Source organism: Chlorocebus sabaeus, chromosome 22 (genome assembly GCF_047675955.1).
Source record: "Chlorocebus sabaeus isolate Y175 chromosome 22, mChlSab1.0.hap1, whole genome shotgun sequence".
In the NCBI taxonomy this organism is placed as follows: domain Eukaryota; kingdom Metazoa; phylum Chordata; class Mammalia; order Primates; family Cercopithecidae; genus Chlorocebus; species Chlorocebus sabaeus.
In genome coordinates, this window is record NC_132925.1 from 73,006,025 (window position 1) to 73,023,249 (window position 17,225).

Here is a 17,225-nt window from a genome sequence, read left to right on the forward strand (position 1 = left end):
AAGTGTTCAGCACATTTTCTTCCAAAGGAACCAGGGAAATGAGAGTAACTTGTGTGAAATTTTTTTTAAAGGGAGAAATTGAGACCTCTCTCCCAGCAAAAAAGTCACCTAGACTCTCTCTGCAGAGCAGAACAGTCTCCAAGTGGAAAGACAGGGGCCGTGGGGGCAGGGAAAGTGGAAGTGATGTTTGGTGCACATCAGACACCAAACTCTTAGACTCTGCTCACAGGGCTCCATGCTCCTAGCATATGGTGCTACATTCCCCAGTGTTCAAAATCCCTGGCAAATGGAGGAGACATCTGCAAGTGTCTGCATCAACAGGAGCTTTGAAAGGGTTCCAGAACAATCCCCTCAAAACGCTCTTTGTTTTGCTGTATGGAGAAGGTGCCAGACATTCCCAGAAGCCTGCTGAAATCTTCAAGAAATGGGCATTTGAGAAAAATACTTCCTAGTATTTGTTTGTGTCCCTCTCTAATAGCCCTATACCTTTGACTTCCTCCGACATTATCTGCATAGGGCAAATATCTTCTCAAATCATCGGTTCCCCGTGATGGAAATCATTTATGCCTGCTCTGTTTCCATTTTTCTCTGGAAGGAGAAAAATCTTTTCTCGCTGCCCTCCACAATGTGCCCCCTTCAAGCTCTTGAGTAGAGAAAGAAATACTTTCACAGGATGAACCAGACAGTTTCTCCTTAGAAGTGGCACTACCTCCAGTACTCTTCTTTTCATCTGCCCTGCCTTTGAGACCAGAAAACCTCTGGAAGCGCTGAGTGTCTGGTGTGTCACAGATCCCTGAAATGGGATCTTCATGTTTGGGGAAGGATCTCCAAAATGAAGTAAGGCTTCTCTACCTCCCTCCCACCTTTGGTCCCCATTGATCTCCCCCACTAACCCTCAACATCTGGCATAGCTCAGGTTTTTGGTGTCACTCTTCTGACACTCCAGAAGTTATCTCTGTGGTGGCATGCAGGGCACAGGCTCTTGGTGGTTTGCTTACTTATGTGTGACTCTTGGAAGGGTCCCTGTGGTACCAAGCTGATAATGGAACTGGGATTCCACCTTGAGTGGAGATGTTTATTTTCCAACTCTCCTAACTGCGGTAGATGTTTGATTAAAAGATGACGGGTCCCCATGGGAGCATGGATTCCAGTTTATTTGATGTGAGCTCAGTAATAATCAAGCTGAGAAATTTCCAGAAGTTTATATGCCCACCCTCTGGGCTGCCCACACAAAAGCTCTGCTTCTGCACACAAAAATGATAATAATAGAAGCAATTTTCCATAATCAAGAGGTTTTCAGACTTGAGTGTGCATTAGAATAATCCAGAATGTATCTGGAATAGAAGAAAGACAAAAAAAAGTCACTGGGCCCACCTTTGTTAGGACTGGGGGAGAACCCCATCTTCAACATGTACTCCGTCCACCCTCTCACTCACCTAGGTCATCTTAATGTGGTGAGTTAGGAACCACAGTTAGAGACGTGTTTGCTTTACCTGAGGATGGGGAAAACGACAGGCTAACTCTGAGACCTGATTCTTTAGACCTCAAGTGGGTATTAATGGCCTGTGTTGTATGGATGGTTCTTGCCAAAACCTAACAACTCCCAAAACTTCCTCAAGGAAACTAACATAGGAGGAATCTAAAGACTCAAAGAAACTTGAACCAGATGGCTTGAGAATCTTTCTCTATCTTTCAAATTCATCAAACCACACAGTTTACAAAGCATTTTCACATACATTATCTCATTTTTATTAGAGTTTCTTGATTCCTGGAGTCCGTGGACTCACAGGAATATGTGAATCAATTTCAGGGAGACTAAACTTGGATGAGAACTTTTTTTTTCCCACTGAACTCTAACTAAAACTTAGCATTTTTTAAAATGATGAACATAAGTAACAAGTCACAGTCCTGGCAGTACCTGTGACTTTGACTTTGTCACCAAATGAAATCAGATACTTTCATATCACATCACTACTGTTGTAGATATCTCAAAGTATCATTTAGACTCATCACCAGCTTGAAAACACTGTGGTTTTTAGACCCACTGCTAAATCTTGTTATTTAATGCACTAATAGAAATTTATTTTTTATATTAATTGATTTAATACTTTGATAATTGTGTTTTAATACAATTGGTATTGCTGGCAGTCCTATATATTTTATTTACTTAAAAACACAATTCTGAGAAGGGATTTTTAAAAAATAATTTAAAATCCCTCATCAGATTATTACAATTATTTCTTGAAGATGGCCAAGTACTTGCTATTATCCTCTCTCCAAAGATGAGGACGCTTAGGCAAATCTCAACTGACATGTCCAAGATGGTAAAACTAGTGGGTGACAGGGCCTGAACTCAAATTAGGTCCTCAGGGTTCCTTACTGACCAGTTAGCTCTGTGGGAGGGAACCACAGCCCCTTTCGGTGCAGTAGCCAGCACATGGAGCAATAGGGAAGAAAAAAACATTGAGAAATTCTTGCATCTGGGGAAGGCTTTAGAGTAATCACCGGAACAGCCGGAGGATGAGCTGCAGCAAAGAGCCGGGCCTGTCACGCTGGGGTATGGTGATTAATTGGTGCGGAGGAACACAGCCAAGAGCAGAGAAGCCACACCAGGCCACCATCCATTTGTCCATGCCCTGGGGTCAGAAATGGAGCAAATGGAATCTTTTATAAGAGAGGAAAGGGTGGAATGTAGCCATGGGGGAGTTCTGCAAGGAATTCACAGGTGTTTTCTTATTGCATTTCCCCTTCCCTAAGGACCTCTGTGTGTGCAGTTAGCAACAGAGAGAAGGGGTGGGGATGTGGCTGGGCTGGGCTCTGCAATCTCTCACGCACCCCTCCTCCAGCTCTGTGAGCTATGGTACTTTCAATTGAAATAGCAGAAACCATGTTCAAGTCACAGGGAGCTGGGTCACTGGGAAACTCATTGAGTTCTTTAGTTAATTTCAATAGGTGGACATGGTGGGCCTTGGGTTTTTGAGGCAGCCATTTCAGTAGGGTCACTCTAATCTGGGCCATGAGCAGACCTCTTCCCCACTCTGTAAGTCACCCCATCACAGTGATTCTACAGATTCCAGTTCACGAGCAATTCTGCCAACTTTCCTTTCTCTTGAAGGAAGCAAGCAAGCTACAGAGGTTGGTTCAGTTCATTTCTTCCCATTGAAATGCTGGCAAGAGCATGTTGGTAATTGATATTCAGAAGCATTATTGATGTGGAGGCACGGCTGCTGTGGATCAGGAGGTCATTGTTTTCCCTAACATTTACTTGAATTATGAAATGATAGAAGATTTGGGAAAATTAAAAAAAAAAAATCACTTTTAATCTTACCCAGGAAAGCCAGTATTACTATTTTGCTGCGTTTTTTTCTGGACAGACATGCAGACAGGCAACGTCCCTATGCCCATAATGTTTAGAAAGCAGGCAAGTACAACCATTAGATCTATTTTAAAAATTCTCATTAGTAGGCTATAATGAACACAGAGTCCTACTACGTTGCCTTTTGTGCCAGACCAAATCAGGTTACAGATTTATTTTATTTTATTTTGAGATGGAGTCTCGCTCTGTCTCCCAGGCTGCAGTGCAGTGGCGCAATCTCGGGTCACTGAAACCTCCACCTCCTGGCTTCAAGCTGATTCTCCTGCCTCAGCCTCCAGAGTAGCTGGGATTACAGGTGCATGCCACCACACCCGGCTGATTTTTGTATTCTTAGTAGAGATGGGATTTCACCATGTTGGCCAGGCTGGTCTCAAACTCCTGACCTCAGGTGATTCACCCACCTTGGCCTCCCAAAGTGTTGGATTACAGGCGTGAGCCACGGCGTCCGGCCAGGTTCGCAGATGTTATGGGAGGTCTTCCTTCTTTCTGTTTCCCCTCTCTTCCTTTGCTCGCCTCTCCATAGCTTCTCAACTTCATCTTCTATCCTGCAAACTGTTATTGCCAGAGACTTAGTAACAAAGCACAAATTCTAACCTAGATCCTCTAATTTGGGAGCCCTTATCTGCAGCAGACCATATTTTCCCTGTAGTCAGCAGTTTCCTCCAAGGGACCAGGACCAGGCGAAGGGTTTCAGATTCTTTGGATGAGAAAAGGTACGAGACTAATAATCCCCTCCCTTTTATTCCAGTATCAGTCATCTCTTACAGTGTAACCTAATATTATTATGCTAAAAGACCCTTCGTTCCCACTAGAGAAAGGAAAAGATGGAAGTGGGTGGTGAGAACAGAGCATCCCCCAGCTACATTATATAATAAAACCTGACTTTTTAGGCAGTTAACATGTGCCAAGTACTATTCTAATTGTTTGATATGTACCTCACTGAATCTTCACATCAATACTATGAGGAAATTGAGGTACAGGGAGTTCAAGTCTTCACTAGCCCAAGGTCATACTCACCCAAGGTTAGCAAGTAGCACAGCAAGAATTCCAACCCGGGCCAGCTCACCCTGAGAGGCCCTATCTTGGCATATTGTCTTTTCCAAAGATGGCGGCATCAAAACATATATCTCATCCCACATGACATTTTACAAAGTATTGTGACACCTCTTCATCCTGCAGGGAGTCTGTTTCCTCTCTTTGAACCTGGGTAGACTCTGCTAACTGTCTTGACCAAGAGTTTGAAGGAAGTGACACTGTGTGACTTCCAAGGACAGATTATAAAAGGCAATAAGATTTCAGCCCAGCTCTCCTCTGTCTTCAAACGCTTCCCTTTTAGAATCTAGCCACCATGTTGTAAGGAAGCTCAGGCCACACAGAGAGGCCCTACAAGGTGTGTTCTGGCTGACAACCCCAATGAGGCTTCCAATCAAGAGCCAGCATCAACCACCAGAAAAGTGAGTAAATGGGCTTTTAGATGATTCCAGGCTCTAGTTTTTGAGTCTTTCCCCTGAGGCTCTAGACACCAGCGAGCAGACACAAGCTGAAGTTACTATGCCCTGTTTGAATTCCTTATCTACAAAAATTATGAGAGATAATAAAGGATTACCATTGCTGGAAACCACTAGGTTTTGGGCTAATTTGTTACAGAGCCAGAGTATGGGAATGGTGCTCCTAACTATTACAGTAAGACTAGCATATGCTCTCAGCAGCTCTCCATCCCCACCTTTATCCTGGCTGGCTCAGGCATCACCAAGCTTAAGGTTGCCATGAGAGAAATTTTGCATAGATTTTTCTTGGTCCAACTCCTTCCAGGGAATTAGTCCCATTAGACTTTTTATTGTTTAAGTCTTTGCATTTTCATTAGTCTTCACAGGTCTTTTCTTGGGGAATGAGAAGAGGTTGCCTCAGAGCCTGCAAGCCAAATGCCATTTTAAGACAGATGTTAAATTGGCCTCTATTAGGAAAGTGTAGCCCTTCCTTCAATAATTGTTGAGTAAGGACTTACTGAGACCAATGCTGGGCTTTGTCCAAGTGAGTTTTTCAGGCAAGAGGAAAACTGTACAATAATATTCTTTTTATAAAAAGTAGAAATGTGCCAGGTGTTTAAAAACTTGACCATTAGATCTTCTCTATACTGCCCTGTTCTGAAAAGAGAAAAAGAAAGATGGAGGTGGTAGGTGGGGAATTAGCAAACCAAAAGAAAAATGTAAAGGCCCAAGAACCAGGTGAGAGCAATCTGCTAATGTTAAACTGGATTGCAGGAGATTCAGAATGTTTATTTGCAAGGCTTTGGACTGTAAGCTTGTTCCCCAACCCCCACCCCACTTCCAGAGCTTTCGTACATCTTTAGAGTTTTGTCATTAGATATAAGTAAGGTTCACTTCTTTTAGCCCTCTGCTCAGATTTCTTTATGAAATGTTGATAAGTGATGATATACTTTCAATGGTTTTGTGGGGAAATAGGGAGTAAAGGTGGTAGCAGATAATCTTCTCCCACTAACATAAGGAAAATCTGTGTGCCAGTTTCACATGGATTTTAATGCCCAAATTGGCACCTCTAGGTGTACATCTATTTATTTTATATCCCAGGTTGGAGAGTTGTACTCCCTGATAAATTACCTCCTGAAATCCTGTATATGTCTCTGTATACATATTCCTACACCCTCACAGTTCATAAGACTGGAGGGGAGGGGAAGAGGACAACTAGAAAAAGAAAGCAGACCAAAATTAAATGCATAAATACCCTGGTTTAAGTTTTTAAAGATTCAGTATCACTGTACTAGCTCAGGGTCCCAATAGGGGCAGATGGCACACACAAAATAAGATAATTTGAGGAGGAGGTTTTTGTTTTAATTTAATTTAATTTAATTTAGGAGAGCTAAGTAATTAAACATGAGGCCAAAGTATGTAAAAAAGTGGCAGCCTTTTATCTGCAAATATGCATACACTCTCGCGTGAGGTTCTCTGGTCCTCAGTTGTGGGGGGCCAGGGAAGTCCCGCCTGCGCTCTCAGGTGATGTTCTCCGGTCCCCAAATGCGGGGGCCGAAGAAGTCACGCTGGCTCCTGCCAGCAGCGGACTTTTATGCATTGGTACTGGAAGGGGGAGGGCAGTGGGCGGGATAAGAGCGTGATAGGGGCGTCTCCGTAGGCGTGGCCGGTTAAGTTTCAATCTCTTCGGATTGACATCACCTGGCGCATGCTTGGTTGATCTGCATCTTCCCGGGGCAGGCTGCATTTTCCCGCGCGCGGGAAAGTTGGTGAGGAAGAACCCGGAAGCAACATGGATTATGCCTTCTTGTTCACCTTCCTCCATCTTGTCCTTTCTCCCTCACCCAAACAGTTTTATTTGCAAAGAGTCTGTTTACAGTGGTGTGAGTGTAGGAAACCACAAGGGATAGTGCATAAACTAGGTACTGGCACTAGTGAAGTTGTCATCACCCATAGGCCTGAAGGGGACAGGGAGGGTACCAGGACTTAAAAAAGAGTCACATAGAACAGGCTGCTTTGACCTTCTGTCAAGATATAGTTGAGAAAAGAGGGAACCTGGGGAATGAGTAGTACCCTGATCTTACTATCTTCTCTCCCTTTTATCTTCTGGAACTTTCCTTCGGCCACCTACCTGAAAGCCAGAGGGCCAGGAGGCTATTGAACTAACACATAGAAATAGTTCCTGGGGCAGACAGCAGGATATGGAGAGAGAGTGGAGCCTGGGGGCTAAAAGGGAACAATCCAGTACAATTGCCACCCCATACATAGAAAAGGTTTTTCAAAAGCAGAGAATGCTTGCTTGGAGACAGCGCTAAACACTATTAAGAATGCCTAAAAAGTACAAACGCAACTTTAAACCAAATACAGATTCTAGAGACATTTACAAGAGCCCAAGGTTTATCACTCATCCCTTGGCTCAAATATAATTGAGTACTCTGGGTGTGTAGCAATAAACTCCATTCTGATTTATCTCCGTGTGGTTGATCTTCACAGTGATAGAACTACACTATAAAGTTCTGGGCATTGTGCCTCGGTAAGTGATCATTTTAAGATATAAGTCCAATAAAATTTCTTTTCTCTTAACCACCCTCCCTCATGGCTTGGAATAAAAATTATAGTCTTTACAATGGCTTACAAGACCCTTGATAATAAGCCCCTGGCTATTTCTCTGTACTTACCACTACTGCTATTCTCTCTCTTGCCTTCTTGACTCCAGGCACACTAGTTCAAACACATTCATTATAATCTGCCCCCGGGCCTTTGCACTTGTTTTCACCACTCTTTCCCAAATACAATGTGACTCACTCCCTCACTTTTATGGGTATTCAAATGCTACCTTTAGAGAAGCCTATCTGACAACACTGTATAAAATAGTAACTATAAGAAATGTCTTTCCAAAAATGGCCATACCAATATTTCCGGTCCCACATGATCTTTTGGAAACTTGCACTTGCCATTAACAGGTGGAGTCTGTCTTCCTTCCCCTGGGGAAAGACTTGCAACTATCTCAATAAGTAGAATGTGGTATAAATAATGCTGTGGACTTCCAAAACTAGGTCATAGAAGGTGATATGGCTTCTTTCTGATGCTTTCTTTTTTGGGAAATTGGCTCTTGGAACTCACCCACCATTTTGTAAAGACGCCAAGGCTACATGAACAGACCACACATAGATCTTTCATTCAGCAACCCTCGCTAAGGTTTCAGGAATAGCCAGCATCAATCAGCAGACATGGAAGTAAGTGAGCCATTAAGTGGTTCCAGCCCACAGCCTTCAAGCAACCCCAGCCAAGGCCAATGGAGTAGACAGAAGCTATGTCTACCAAGACCTATCTATGTTACAGATTCATGAGTGAAATAAATGATTATTTATGCCACTGTTTTCTGGAGTAATTTGTATACAGCCATAGCATTGGATCATATTTTTTGTGTCAAAGTAAGATGTGGTGGCAATAAAAAACCATGTGAGAGTGGCTTTGGGACAAAGTAGTGGGCAGAAAAGAACTCTAAGGAGAGTGTTAGTGAAAGTCTAAAGGATCTTAAAGAGGCTGTTAGAGGAAGCCTCATAACCCTTGATGAAGCTGTTAATTAGGGCTTAATTAAAAGTGAGGAAAATGTTATTGGAAACTGGGAGAAAGTAAATCCTTGTTAGTAGTGGGAGAAAGTTTAGCAACACTGTTCCCACAATAATTGAGAAAACCGAAGACATACCTAATTAATCAGATGATCTAGCTAAAGAAGTTTCAGGCAGAATACTAAAAGTGCCTCTTGGCTTCTTCACATTGTCTATAATAAATACAAGAGGAAAAAGATGACCTTTTATAAAAGGAATTATTTACTTTTCAAGTAAAATTTAGAGAAAATATAGGAACCAGGACTTGCAGTGTTCAAAAATAAAACTCTTATTTAATCCCAGCCTCTCGAATATTCTGAAATTAAGAGAGGGCTTCAGAGCAAAGATTAAAGATTATGCCCATAATATTAGTTGTTAAAACCTCAGAAATACCTAGGGCAGTGCCTCAAGAACTGTTTTGTTCAGACGAAGGGACCTCTAAAGATCGTCAATAAGTGCTTCATAGAGTTTCTCTGTTAACTAGAACTCTTAAGAATTTAAGGAGCCCTGTGCTTCTGCAGCTTTATAGCAAGCCCAAGGTGGAAAATCTTGGCAAGATTTGTGGATGTAGCTTTTGTCTGATGGAGTGTATCAGAAATCAATTCATAAGAAATCCACAAGGTTTTTAAAATAATTATATCAGCTTACATGGAAAAGATGATTTAATCAACATTTTACATGCAGGAAGCTGACTGAGAAAACTATTCAACTGCAAAATGGGCCACTTTTTATGGAAAAGGAAAGAGGATATGCAGGGCATAATGCAGAGCCACAGTGAATTATATCCAGGCAGTAGGACTGTACCCTCACCAAGAAACTGGCAACAGGAACCCTGCTGGATTTCAAAATGGTTACAGATTCCTGAGTGCCTCCTGTTTCGCCTTTTTTGAAAAGGAGGCTCGATGGTAGTTATGCTTGTTTCACCATTACATGTTGCATCTCTAGGGAACAAGCAAATTGTTCCTTTTTTTTTTTCTTTTTTTGAGACTGAGTTTCACTCTTGTCCCCCAGGCTGGAGTGCAATGGCACGATCTCAGCTCACTGCAACCTCCACCTCCCAGGTCCAAGTGATTCTCCTGCCTCAGGCTCCCAAGTAGCTGGGATTACAGGTGCTCGCCATCACGCCCAGCTAATTTTTTTTTTTTTTTTAAGTGAAGTCTTGCTCTGTCACCCAAGCTGGAGTGCAGTGGCATGGTCTCGGGTCACTGCAAGGTCCACCTGCTGGTTTCATGCCATTCTCCTGCCTCAGCCTCCCGAGTAGCTGGGACTACAGGCGCCCGCCACCATGCCCAGCTAATTTTTAAAAAATTTTTAGTAGAGACAGGGTTTCACCACATTGGCCAGACTGGACTCGAATTCCTGACCTCAGGGGATCCACCCACCTCAGCCTTCCAAAATGCTGGGATTACAGGAGTGAGCCACCACGCCCGGCTGCAAATTATTTCTTGAGGTGACAAATCTTAAGATAAACAAGAACTGTCTCCAGAAGCTCTCTTGGAGGAACCAAGCTTAAGGAGCTTCAGTTGCACGTGAACGTGATCTTAATGGCAAGATCTTAGACTGTGAGCCTGAGCTTTGCAGACTGTAGGGAAGAAGGTAGGGGTTTTCTTTTGCATATGACAAGGACATAAATTACTGTGGCCAGAGGATAGGCAGTAGCAAAGTGTATTTTCCAAGAATAGCCACAGAAGTATTTCTGGAGCCGCATACTTTGCCCGAAGCCTGCCACTTGCCATTAAGAGGTGGGGTCTATTTCTCCTCCCTTTGGACAGAACTTGAGAAACATGACACCCATAGAAAAGCAATGATAAACTGCTGTTGAAATGCTTAAAAGAACACTGAGATAAATGAAGAAATATTTATGGATAGGATGCCTCAATGTCATAAAAATGTAAATTAGCCCCAAATTATAAATTCAAAAATTTTGAGTACCATTTTAACAGGACTTTTCGTAGAACAAACCGAGCTCATCCTAAAGTTCATTCATCCTAAAGGAAACGGCTACGTAAAGTCAGGGCAGTCACAAATAAGAATAAAGTGGGATGTGGAGGGAGATATTTGCACTGGCAAATAATAAGATTATACAGCTAGAGTAATAAAAACATTGTGGAATTAGGACACAGATAGATAGATCAACAAAACAGACTTGAGAATCTGGAGATATTCCCTTGGACATATGCATACTTGATTTATGATAAATGTGGCCATACAGAGCAGTAGGGAAATGGCGATCTTTTCAATAAATAGTGTTGGGACATTTGGGTATCCATAAGGAAAAAATTTAAATACAAGTTCTCTATTCTAATTCCAGGTGGATTTTAGAACTAACTGTAGGTAAAACTATAACATTTTCAGGATATTATGTAGAAGGATGTATGAATGACTTCGGGGTAGGGAAGGATTTCCTAAATAATACACAAAATGCACTAACTATAAAGAGACTGATTAAATTGACTACGCTAAAATTCAGAACTTCCAGTCATCCAAGGACACCAAAAATAAGATGTAGAGAAGCTCACTGACTAGGAGGAAATATCTGCAATGTATATGAAACCCACAAAGAATTATCATCCAAGATATATAAATAATCCCTTTTCATCACTAGGAATTAGGAAAATGCAAATTGAAACAAAGATAAAATACTATTCAGAGCCCTCAGGTTGGCAAAAAATTTTAGTCTGTCCACACCAAATGTGGGCAAGAATGTAGAAGAAAGAGAAATTTCAAATATGCTGATGGATTATAAATAGGTCTTTAAAGAGCAACTTGGCAGTCTCTAATAAAGTTGAAGCTGCACATGGTATATAACCTAGTATTTCTACTTCTAGGCATGTACCTTACAATAAATTTCTGTATACATGCACAAATTTTCATGTTCAAGAATATCTTGTAGAGGCATTGTTATAAGAAAACACTGGAAACAATCTACATGTTCATCGACTGGAAAATGGAAAAACAAATTTTGGTTTGTTCGTACAGTGGAATGTTTTATAGCAGTTAAGATGAGGGAGCTAAATGCTACATATAAACATGGATAAGTCTCTATAATATCAAGTAAAAAATCAAGTTGCAGACTGATGTAAACAGAATAATCCACTTCTATAAAGTTTAAAGACATTCAAAGCAATACTATAGTCTGTGATACCATCTGTGTAAGTAAAAGTATTAAAACATCCTTAAGAATGACAAAAATAAAATCCAGGAGAAAAACAAAGTCCATCTGGGAAACAAAGGGAATAGGAATGGAAGTAGTAAAAGAGAGTTTCAAGCATATTTGTGATGTTTTGTTTCTTTAAAAGGAAAAGGGGTGCCATCTCAAAATGTTACGATTTCATCAAGTTTTGCTGTGGGTAAGTGAGCACTCCATGTATCATCCTTTTCTGCTGACATACTTTTTCAAAGAGCTTAATGGGAGTCATAAGCTTCATTGAGTTCATAGGGCTTGTGGTCTTATTTGTGGATCTAGTAATACATTTGTTTAACTTCTGCAGACAATATTCTAAAGGTATGTATGAACTTCTGTTCATATTGTACTCTAAAGTCAAGTCTACACATTGTCAGCAAAGCTCTTCCATTTTAGTTAAAATGAACAATCGGTTATTCTCCCTTTCCTGACAGAGGAGTTTCTTTGAAATTTATCATCAGAAAATCCACTCAACAACCAGTTCAATCTCCATAAGAAAGATAGGATGTAATCAAACTCTCCCTCAAACTGTCTAAAGACCAGAATGAAAAGAAGATCTCAGCATATCCACTGTGGTTACTAGGCCATATTAAACATCGATTTTCGATTTTCCACAATGAGAAGAAAGGTTGAATCATCAAAGATGACTATGGGGGCTTGCACTAAGAGTCTACAAAGTCTTCATTATTGGAAAGTTTCTAAGAGGTTAGTCCTTCTCCCTGGCTGCTTCTACATCTGGATTTGCCTCACCGTTTTAAGAATAAGAGTAGTACAGGATTGGACGTGATTGTCAGGAAACAATAGCAAGTAGATAGCTTTGTTTTATGTTATTTCTTTCTTTCTTTGTTTTTTCATTTTTAGATGCAAAACCGGAAGATATACTCTTTGGTTGTATTCTCTAAAAGCAAACCCTTAGGAAAGGATTTAGGTGAAAGCAATTCATCTGGGGAGGAAATCCCAGGCAAGACAATGAAGAAGTTGGAGAATGAGACTAGGAAATGAGGAAAAGTAATGTAGAAAATATGAATGAGCAGGTTGCTGCTGTGGGCATCGGGGGCTCATTTGTGCAGAAGACTCTTTGAGAGACTACATAGAACAATCCTTAAACTCGGCCAGACAAAGCATAAGGAAGCAGGGGTATTTATCCACCAACTCATGATTTGATGGCTATTCTTGGGGATTTAACTCTGCACTCCAGGCCTGGCCCTCCTGCATGCTAGCCATGCAGGATCCTATGGGCCATAGAAAGACCTCAGGCTGAGTTCAGAAGCCAGCTGCATGCAAGGGAATGGTATAAAAATTTCAGATGGCATCCTGCATGGGCCAAAGGAATCTGCCAACAACATCTGTCAAAGCTATCTACAATAGAGTATGTTGTATCATGTTTTCTCAAGCATGAGACAAGTACTGCCAGTGGTTCAGGAGATGATTTTAGATGGTTCTGGGTCATGGAATTAAATAACATTGAATTACATGGTCGGGGAGTTCTTTTCTTTTCACTTCTCTCTCATTCCTTCTGACTATCCAAGGACAACGTCTCTTTTTGCTACTAATTATGGCTTTATTATACCTCCAATCCTTGCAAGCTTCCAGTTTAAGCAGAGAGTCAGCCTTCGGCCCTGGATGTTTACTGACAACCACATTTGGCTGCAATGTGCTGACACTTTCCTCTTTTTATTGTATTTATTTTTCCAATCACCTTCAACCTATGGCAAGTGATATTATTTCTTCATTACCAGCAACAATGCAAAGTTAGCTTTTTGAATAAATTTATTTCATCTTTTAAGCCAGTCAATTTAAAGAAAAATATTGAGCAAATAATAGAACCACAAAGATGGTATGAAATGCTAAATTTGGGGAAATTCCATGAGCTCACGAGCTATGTGTTATGATGGAAATTTTGGGGAAATCACCTAACCCCTCTAAGCTTGACCCTCCCTAATGTTGCAACCCTTCATTGGGTTGTTGGGAAAATTCAAATGGGATATTTGTCAGGCAATAAGCCCTCCACCTGGAAGTAATACAAAATCAGTAGATGTTAGTTCTCTGTTCTTGAAATGTTTATAAGAAAATATAGGTATTTTAAAAAATAGACCCTAGGGAGTTTATTAATCAGATATCAGGACGCTATTAATCAGATATTTATCAGGTTTAATGTGATTTTCTTTTTTTTTTTTTTTTTTTGAGACGGAGTCTTGCTCTGTCGCCCGGGCTGGAGTGCAGTGGCCGGATCTCAGCTCACTGCAAGCTCCGCCTCCCGGGTTTACGCCATTCTCCTGCCTCAGCCTCCCGAGTAGCTGGGACTACAGGCGCCCGCCACCTCGCCCGGCTAGTTTTTTTGTGTTTTTTTAGTAGAGACGGGGTTTCACCGTGTTAGCCAGGATGGTCTCGATCTCCTGACCTCGTGATCCGCCCGTCTCGGCCTCCCAAAGTGCTGGGATTACAGGCTTGAGCCACCGCGCCCGGCCGTGATTTTCTTTAGAAAAGCTCCTTTCCCATCATTTTTTCCCATCATAAGAAACTAGGTACTGCCAGCTGGGCATAGTGGCTTGTGCTGGTAATCCCAGCACTTTGGGAGGCCAAAGCGAGCAGATCACTTGAAGTCAGGAGTTCAAGACCAGCCTGGCCAACATGGAGAAACCCCATCTCTACTAAAAATACAAAAATTAGCCAGGCGTGGTGGCAAGTACCTGTAAGCTACTCGGGAGGCTGAGGCAAGAGCATTGCTTGAACCTGGGAGGCAGAGGTTGCAGCAGTGAGCCAAGATCACACCACTGCACTCCAGCCTGGACAACAGAGTGAAACTGTGTCTCAAAAAAAAAAAAAAAAGAAAAGAAAAGAAAGAAAGAAAAAGAGTACTGCCATTACTGGGTCCTTTTGATCTGTTTGGAACTGCTTATTGTGCCTTTTCTAGAGGTTGGGAAGATGACATTGTACACTGGAAAGCCTACACATCGCTGGAGTAGCGGTGTGGTCACCACTTAAGTCTTGCTGTAGCATATTAATGCGTGCATTTTGGTTGTAATTCTTGAAATGAACCACAGTGTTTAAAACTTTTTTTTTCTGTGACTTTTTCTCTCAACAGAGGAAGGAGTCACATTTTTAAAATCCAAATAGAAGAGCAAGGGGCGCCCTAAGAGCCTTCCTCTGGTGCCAGAAGGGAGGACTTTTCAGTTGAGAAAAATTCATCATTTCGGAAGTCTTGAGATTTGTTCTGAGAAAGTAGTTTTTTTTGTTAATTTATTGTCAATAAATTTTTTGTAGTAGTTTTTTTAGTAGTTTTTTGTAGTAGTAATTTTTGTAGTAGTAAAATTTTTAGTAGTTTTTTTGTTAGTTAATTTGTCTCAGTGTTTTTTAAACGGCAAAAATGTCAATTCAGAACACAATGTGATGTTTCTTTCATGGGGGGTATAAAAACTACATACAAGTCTCCAAAGTATGAGTTGTTATTGTCAGGTTTGTTTCTTGTTAGAATGTTTCAGTTTGGGGTTTTGGCTTTTTAATGCTGTTGCCTCCTAACAGGGACGTATTGAAGGTTTGGCATTGTGTCTAGAATCCCTTACCTGCTATCAGGATTTTCAGGAATGTTATCTTCAGTCATTCAAAGGGATGCAATTCCTTTAATGACTACGCCACCTATGGTGAGTAAAGGAAAGGTGGCTCTCAGGGAAAGTGAGGAGCTGAATGCTAGGGTGAGGAGAGGATGTAAATAACCGAGTCCTATCTGGCCTTAGGTTATTCTTGAAATTAATCAAATTCCATCATGTGGTAGACTCTTGAGCAGAAGAGATGAGCAATTTCCAAGAACATAAGAGAAAAAGTCTTGGAGCTTGCATTCTAGTACGGGATTTTAACCTCTTCTTGTGCCATGGACTCCCATGGCAGTTTCATACAGTCTGTAGATCCTTTTTTAAAACAATATTTTCAAATGCGTAAAATAAAATATGTAGAATTCAAAGAAACAAATTATATTCAAATTCAGTAACTTGCCACACTGTGCTTGGCCTGTGTGACTGTGCAGTCTGTTAGCAATGTTAAAGAGCATACTTCAGTAATTATTTCAACCATCAAATGTATTTGAATGTTTATTCTTAGCCTGCACACTATCCTTGTTGTAAAATGCCATGTGCCCTTATGGAGAATTAAGAATTCTCATCTGAGCTGCCCAGTCTTACTTCAGTTTAAACAAACAATAGACACAACTCATTCCTTCAATGTATTGATAAACATTGTAAGTAGGAAATACTAAAAAGCAATGAGGTGTCTGGGTCACTAACACCAACACAATTTGGTGACTGAATGACAACCAGGCATAGAGCTGCGCTCTAATCTGCCAGCTGCACCTCATGAGGATCTCTAAAAAGGAAGGCTGCAGTCACATGCCATCTACCTGCATGTGCCTAACGACTACCACAATTTCAAAGCAATCAGCACAATTTATATTTCAAGGTATTGTCAACAACTGTAATGTGATGGGAAACACATCTGCGACTTCTTGTTGATAACAGGTCACAGGCACTGCTAAGTCATGGAGTTTTCCATCTCTACTCATAATTAAAGGAAATGCTCAATTTCAGTTAGAAGATAGTCAAAATAATGATACGATTATTTTCCTAGCCAAAGACCTCCTGAAATCCCAGGTTAACTCCAGGTAAATGCCCCTTGTGGAAAAGTTGGTAGTAAATAAATAACGTACAAGGTGGTGGTAAATGTAATATAGGAAAATAACGCAAAGGGGGATAGAGAGAGCCACGTGTGGGTGGTGGTAAATGTAATATAGGAAAATAACGCAAAGGGGAATAGAGAGAGCCAAGTGTGGGGAGAGGGAGCAATAGACAGGGAGCAATTTTCTTGAGCAATGTTTGTGAATGATGAGAGTAGGTGGGATTCAGTACACAGTAGAAAAATCCATCCTAGAAAAGAACAGGAATGGTTTATCCATAGTAACAGGACAGAAGTAATAGCACAGAGCAAAAACATAGGTGAGTAAATATTTTCTCAGTCAAACTGGACTCACGGTCTTCAGCTAACAGTGACAAGCAGGGAATGCATGTTGGCAAGAGAGGAAGGTATTAACTAGTTGTCTAGGTTACTCCTCTTGGGGGAAAATGGTCTGTTGTGATGGCATGAGCTGCAAAGCTTGGGGAGAGAAGAATGACCAGGAAGAGGCAACAAGCAAGGAGGATACCTGTACCCTCCAGGTCCAGCAGCTGTGAAAAAAGCAGCCACATTCGAGAGGGTTGCCTGGGAAGCAGCATCCTTAAGGGAGAATCAGTTTTCAGTTGGAGCAAGAAGGTGAAAGGACATTCAGAGAAGAGGTGGAAGATGTGGGGGCTTTGCTGAGAACACACCATGAGTTCCAGGGGCACAGAAGAGTTTACTTGTAGGGGAGGGGTGGGCAGGACCCGGATGATAATAGCTATTCTGTGGTTAGTGAGCTTCATATGGTGTCTCTGACAGAAAATGAGATACGGGATATGATGAAATTAGTCCTGATGGTTCTTCAGGCCGGTGCAGTGGTGAGCTTGTTCATATTGTCGGGAGAAATTGGGGCTTGCTGGGGCACC